General features: G+C 34.5%; 1 long non-coding RNA gene across 1 annotated transcript; it reads left to right on the forward strand.

The window, feature by feature from the left end:
• Positions 1 to 964: 964 nt before the first annotated feature.
• LOC144349274 (uncharacterized) lies at positions 965 to 2,529 on the forward strand. The gene is made up of 2 exons (XR_014929427.1): positions 965 to 1,048; positions 2,065 to 2,529. It is a non-coding gene; the product is annotated as an uncharacterized LOC144349274 (long non-coding RNA).
• The last annotated feature ends 4,729 nt before the right edge of the window (positions 2,530 to 7,258 follow it).

The raw sequence follows: 7,258 nt of genomic DNA on the forward strand, positions 1-7,258 counted from the left end.
TCATATTATGTACGCTGTAATCACTATAAAATGGAGATAGTGTGAGCTGGTCCTAATTTTTCGGGTCATTTGACTTCATGGTAATCATTAATTAAAATGTAACGTGGGCCTGACTTACCTTAAGAAATGATTTACTATTGTTGTATTCTGCATAGGTTACAGACTATTTGAGAATACATAGATACATTATCACTCACGTGTGACGTCACACTGTGGCGATGAGCTTTTCATTACTTATTAGGATATGTGTAAAATTTGTTACACAAGTATACTCAGTGTTTACACTGTCAAATTTTCCGCTCCTGCACACAAGTTAGAAATGTTTTTAATATTAATAAAATGTTGGATATACAACATAAAAGTTGCATGTACTGGTTAAATCCATCGTATTGCGAAAGATCTTGTTTGCTTCTTTAATTGTTCTCCTTGTATCTAACTGGCATAGATTAATACGATAGAAAAAGTATATTTCCTACTGAGAAACTGTGTCTACGAACATAATGATAATTTAATCGGCGGTATTATGACGTCACCTTGGTCTCGTGACTGTCCGTACAGCAGTATCTTCCCGAGCAGCACGGCCGCTATTCCGAAATCCGCCGTCCGCGAGGACGTCACACTCATATGAAATACCATTGACAATATTAGTTACTGTCTCTGTATAAGTGACATCGAGCATTCTTTGACAAAAACGCATTTGAACAGTATACACATCGTATGACATTTCAGGTTGTATCTGTGGTTCATGTAGTGTAGGTATTATTGTTGGGATACTTACAACTTTGATGGTTACTACTATAATATCTGTTGTGATTAGTTATGTATTACATAAACGTCGATGGAACGAAGAAAAAAGACGATCTGTGAGTTACATAAATATTTCATTTTCAATATGAAACATTGAAAATCATTCTCCTCGGCATTATTACTGATTGATATAATTTTAACATATTATTTTCAACAGGATTCCGTAGAAGATCGCGAGTATACTGGACTTTCAGAAATCACGAGGGAAAAAGACCATACCTATGAAATACCAGAGAAAAAGGTAAATTAAATTAATTTACTATCACAACAAGTTGAACACCCTATTACTTGATACTAGTAAGATATTATAGAAATGTTGACCCAGCCATTGTTGATACAGATTTGTCGACCCAAAGATATAGCATTGTTGAACATGGCGAAGCCGAGCCAATATGAATATTCACCGAGTCTGGTGTCAATATCTGTATTATGGTGAATAAAAGACTCATATTGTAACGCTGTATTATAATATATCTCCTGCCCAAGTTTTCAATTGCAACATCCAGAATTTTCTCCATTCCCAAGTAGCTGTTTCACCACACTTGCAATTGTTTGTATGTATTTATATTACATACATTTGTGTAGGCATCAACTAGCTATGGGCAACTGTTCGACTTTACAGAGGTCGCGATATTTACACATGACATGCGCGCACATAAACATAGCACACTGCCGTGGGGTCATTCAGACCTTAATAAAGCGCAATATAATACATTTTCCTTTGAATGAACAGTTCAGGTTAATGAAACCCACGTGTATGTACGTTACAAAACCAAGTGATTAATTTACCACGATGAAATAAATAAAAAGCACAACAAGTCGGTACACTATGTCAACAAATTCCAGAATGCCAGGCAAGGTTTTGGTAATCTGCGCTAGCTGCGTACACTGAGCGGCGACTACGGTGGAAACGACCGATATACGTTATTCGATAACCATCTACCGGTGACAAATATTCGCATATTTACATAACTCAAGTAATGCAATATGTCTGGTTACAGTTGTTCGACCTGTTCACAAATTTCGTGTTCTGAGAATACGCCGACAAACCATAACGGTGAATTAGCATTTTGTAGTTCAATCATTACGTCTATGAAGGGCGGAAGCCTAATTAATGTTTTTGACGTCTGAAAAATATGAAAATATCTCGACCGTCAAATGCAAAAATCTGATTGGCCATTGGAAATAAAATTATACTGTACTATAATATTGCTTATATTGTATTCTTATGTCATTTATTTACTTATATATTGACAGGATGTTGACAAAGATGGGGTTTATACATCACTCGACCCTGCTACTAGAGAAAAAGAATCCGAATACGAGACTCCACTACCAAGACCAAATAAGGTCTAATTATATATCTTATTATTATTATAAGTAGTGCTATACTATTCCGTCACACACTGTGCATTTAAATCCGGTGAATGACCAACCTACTATTCAATTTACAAATAATATACTAGTACCAATGTTGAAGTAGTCCTTCTAAACTATTTGATTTTGATTTTAACACTCGCAGTTATATATCTGCTACATTATTTAATCAGAGTGACCTAGACATATTACTGATTAGCTAGTTGGATGACAGTTGTATATTAGTTATAATAAAATTGTTTAATTTAATCTATACGCATAACACATATGTTAGCAATTAAAAAATACATTGTAATAAACATCAATTGCAGTTTGTGTGGACTCGTGCTTGATTAGTATAAAATATACATGTCACCTTCTTATTCTCTCATATTTTACTACTTTTCTACGGGCGATGGGATACGAATCCAGCATCCCATTCACATTCTGGCAATTGCTTATACAATCCATGACTAGATTTCTATTTAAATGATGCAAATTAAGACACGTGAAAACATACAATTATACACATGAAGTGAAAATATAGTCATTACATATTGCCAAATTGTAGAATGCACAGACGACATGAACAAATTAGAATGTATAACATATATTATCATCATCTAAATACCAGCACATCCATTCATCGAATCGTAACTCGTACAGCTTCCGACTGTTTAAACACGCGAGTATATTCTATGATTATTCCCAAAGTGCATGATATTAACTGGATGACGGTATTTTACTCGCACAGAGTCTGAGTTGTATACATCTAATTGTCATCGGTTGCCAGTTCAATGTTGGGTACCCATCGTATTGACCTTCTATATATCGTAGGAATTGAAAGAAACTCCGCAAATTATAGCTAACTGTATCCGCCCTGAATTGCACATATGTAATTAGGCAAAGAAATGTTGCGTTTCTGAAAATATGAAGTATGTTAATAAGTAGGCATTTGAATAGCGTCAAGTATTGATAAAATATAACAAATGCGCCTTAAGTACACAGAAAGGTCTCAATGACAATAAGTCTGTTTAAAAAAATGGCTTTTTTTGACATCACATGATATGCTGATATTTGCATATCAAAGGTATTGAGGATATCGGACATGGGCCCTGGTTTCAAGTCTCTACTTCAAGCATAAATGTTCCTTCTTATCTGTCTTGTATATCATATCCCATAGTATGTATTGTTCATTTAATATTGGTATAGTAGCACTTATTTTCGAAATAATGACTTGAGAAAAACTTGCTAACATTATTAAAAATATTTCGCATTGTTCGACCGAGTTTGAATCGAATGTCGGATGTCTGAAAGACGTAAATCTAAATTGACCATGACTGATTACAGCAACGACAATTATGTTTGATTTGGTGACTAGACGTCTAGATTTTTAGTTCTGGACAGCTCTATGTCAGCACTATTCTAGTATTTGTGGCTAACTGATTTTAATTGTTTAATTGTAAAAGTAACTTTAAGATGCGATACGACAATTTCCGAAGTTGATATAGACGAGCACGAAACTGGGAAATGCGATTAAATAATCAAATCTGTGGTGAAATAACCAGAACCGTCAACAATTGGCTCAAAAACAACGCAACCCCTGACACAAATATATTACAATGTTTACCAATTTGATGGCTCTGACAACGAGTTGAATTTTATTTCTAATTTTATTCGTCATCGTATTTATCATTGCAAACATGCGTGTTGGTTCATACCGTTTTCATGTCAATACTCAATGGACAATAACATTTCTAGAAAGATGAGTTTGATGACACCCCTGATTCAACTCACTTTGACATTTACTCAATGGTCTATCAGTTCACCATAAATTATACACCTTCATGTCATCAAAAAACGTATATTGAAAAAAATCAGCAGATCAGATTCACGTTCCTCCAATTACTAGACAGAATAGTACAAATTTTCCTATATCGAAGACACAGTCATGCGTCGCATTATTTATAATTATTTTATTCGGGGATCTCGTGATTTGTTTTACATATACGTGAATCAAAAAAAATTACACCGAATGATAATAAGTTAAATACTAAAAAAAATTGTGGATTATGAAGATATCTAATCTGAAATAACAATAAAATACAGATTTAATTTTCGTAAAATTAAAGTGAATAATTCCACGTTTGAAAAAGTTCAAATTTATACTTACGAGCGAAACCTGCACATATTGTGTATGCATGAAATACCGCCATGTGGGACTCATAAACGTGTAGGGGTACAAATTTTGAAAAAAAAAGAATTATAAATACTAGTAACACAGTGTCTGAATTATGGAAATCAATTGACCCCTGTGTTGACCTGTATTGTGTATCGCATTCCGTGGTATTCAATGGTTGTTGAGCTGTCTAGGTTGTAAAGTCTAGATAAGAATGACACACAGACACATGTGTGATGTTCACAAATTAACAACAAATTTACTCACATGTATATGTATCATGTCGTTTTTTAAATGTCGTGATTTATGTTGTAAGTTCGAACTCCTTCATTCACTTGGCATCCTTTAATTTTTTGAATAATTCAAAATAAAGATCAATGTACTTGATTTACACTACAGTTTACACAATATGCCACAGTTATATAGCAATTTCACATACCATATGAGTACAATTGGAGATAATAAACTCGGCCGCATGAAACACTACATCACTCGTGAAAATAAGTTTACTACCCTAAAATCATTGGCGCGATGCCATAGTTGTTGTTATATCATGTGAAGTTATGTCATTACGTCATGTTTATATCTCATCACACGACGTGGGTATACTATTATGTTCAGTTTATTATCTGATGTTGATATTTCTTTACGCGATGTAGATATATAGATTGATGTAAACATTCCATTTTATGATGTAGATATACTATTATGTGAAGTAAAAACGTTATTATGCGATGTCATGAAGATATATGGTGGCACGATGCACTTATAGTATAATGTGATGCATTAGGAGTAATGTGTAATATTGATGTTATGTGTGGATAGGAACCTGTTATTTCGATTCCCAAGTGTGATGTTAGCTTGACTTGCATGCATCGAGTTTGCTAGGTTGGTGAACGTCTCATTGTCCTCGAGCAATGCTGAAGCTGATACTAGTGATGCACCAACATCAGATATGGCTGCTGTTTCCATGGGAACAGGTTGCTTGATTTTTCCCTCTCATGGTTGCCATGGTATGTGTCGGTGGTGGTGACACCACATTACAGTGCATTACAGTGCATTGCACTTTCGTGCAGGTGCCATGATCTATGATTTAGAGACTAAGCAACAGCATTTAGTGAAAAACAATTTTAAAGAAGGCAGAAACTCCCTCACCACACCTTGAGCAAGATGTTATATATATAATATTAAAGCATAAACTCCACACTTATATAATTGAGATAGGATCAACTAACTGCAACATTTAAAATTAAGGCAGAAACTCCAAATTCATGTAATAGAGATAGGATCAAAAGTCAGCAACATTTAAAATAAAACCAATTACTCCACACTCTTGTAATAGAGATAGGATCTGCAAAATTTAAAATAGTAGAAAAAACTCCACACTCATGTAACAGACATTGGATCAACAGTCTGAACAAATTTAAATAAAAGCAGAAACCACACTCATGTAATTGAAATAGTATCAATAGTCTGCAAAATAAAAATATAAGCAGAAATTTTACCCTTAATGTAATAGACATAAGATCAACATTACGCAAAAATTAAAATAAAGCAGAAACTCCACACTCATATAATTGAGATAGGATAAACAGTCTGCAAAAATTAAAAGCAGAAACTCATTCATGTAACAGTCTGCATTTAGCAACTACCTAACCACCACCAGTTAAACCTGTGCTGCCTTTAAAAACCTCCATGCCTGCAAAAGTGCCCCACGAACACTTCGATAATATCTATAATTACCCAATTTCTTCAAGTGAATGCTATCTGGTAACATTATAGTTAGAGAAGAATTCCATAAGCCAATATGTTTCCAAAACATGGCAAATGACAGTTCAGCTAAGGCAGACTTTAACGCATGATTTAAAATATCTACCCTAGCATTGTAAATACGAAACTAATGAAATGGTCTCATCCTGTGCATGACTTGACTGTCAATTACTTTTTTCAACCTGAATTCCCTATGCATTTGATGAACGAGGTCTACCATTTTGCATGCGATTTACAATGACTCCACACAAAAGTCACACAGATCATTGAACCCTAACAGTAAAACAATAATATCCTGCGAAACGCGGCTCACCACACCAGGGTCAAAGGTCAATACCGTTCTTCCACCAACGCCATGAAAATAAACATCCATTTGACTCAAACTAAAAGTTGGTGACACATTATATTGCTGGTGGTGCTCATGCACAAATATTTTGGGTCGCCTAACAAAATAGTGTGCTAAAATAAGAACCGTTGGCCCACATCCTTCACCTTACACGTAATAAAATGGAGTCGAATTAAACAAATGAACCCGTGGCAGAATACAAATTAAAATCGCTTCCAGGAAAAAATGAAAGAATGGAATTCAAATGATATACCACACAAAATAACCGTCATTCAAATCTTGGATGTATACCAGGTGTAGCGACGATCAATAAAAAATCAGTATTTATTCAACAATTTACCACACTAAGAAAAAACACTTACATTTCTGTGGTGTCTGCCTTGAGGAGGAGTGACGGCACACCTCGCGCAAAGAGGAGTGACATCACACCATGCACATCAGCAACGTTGATGGCGCACTATCACTTGCGTTCCCCACACAAAGTACATTGCTTCCGCAATACGTTATAGATATATGGAATCTAAATAGAAATGATAATCAAGTAATGTATACATGTAAAGCTACTAATGTTGTACAAACTACACTATTAACATGTCAACTTGAACCATTCAATGTCTACTGTAAGTATATCTTATATATGGAATCTAAATAGATATGATAATCAAGTAACATGTCAACTTGGACCATTTAATGTCTACTGTAAGTATATCTTATATATGGAATCTAAATAGAAATAATAATCAAGTAATGTATACATATGTGAAGCTACTAATGTTGTACAAACTGCACCATTAACATGT

Source organism: Saccoglossus kowalevskii, chromosome 5 (genome assembly GCF_978046115.1).
Source record: "Saccoglossus kowalevskii chromosome 5, keSacKowa6.1, whole genome shotgun sequence".
NCBI classification, from domain to species: domain Eukaryota; kingdom Metazoa; phylum Hemichordata; class Enteropneusta; family Harrimaniidae; genus Saccoglossus; species Saccoglossus kowalevskii.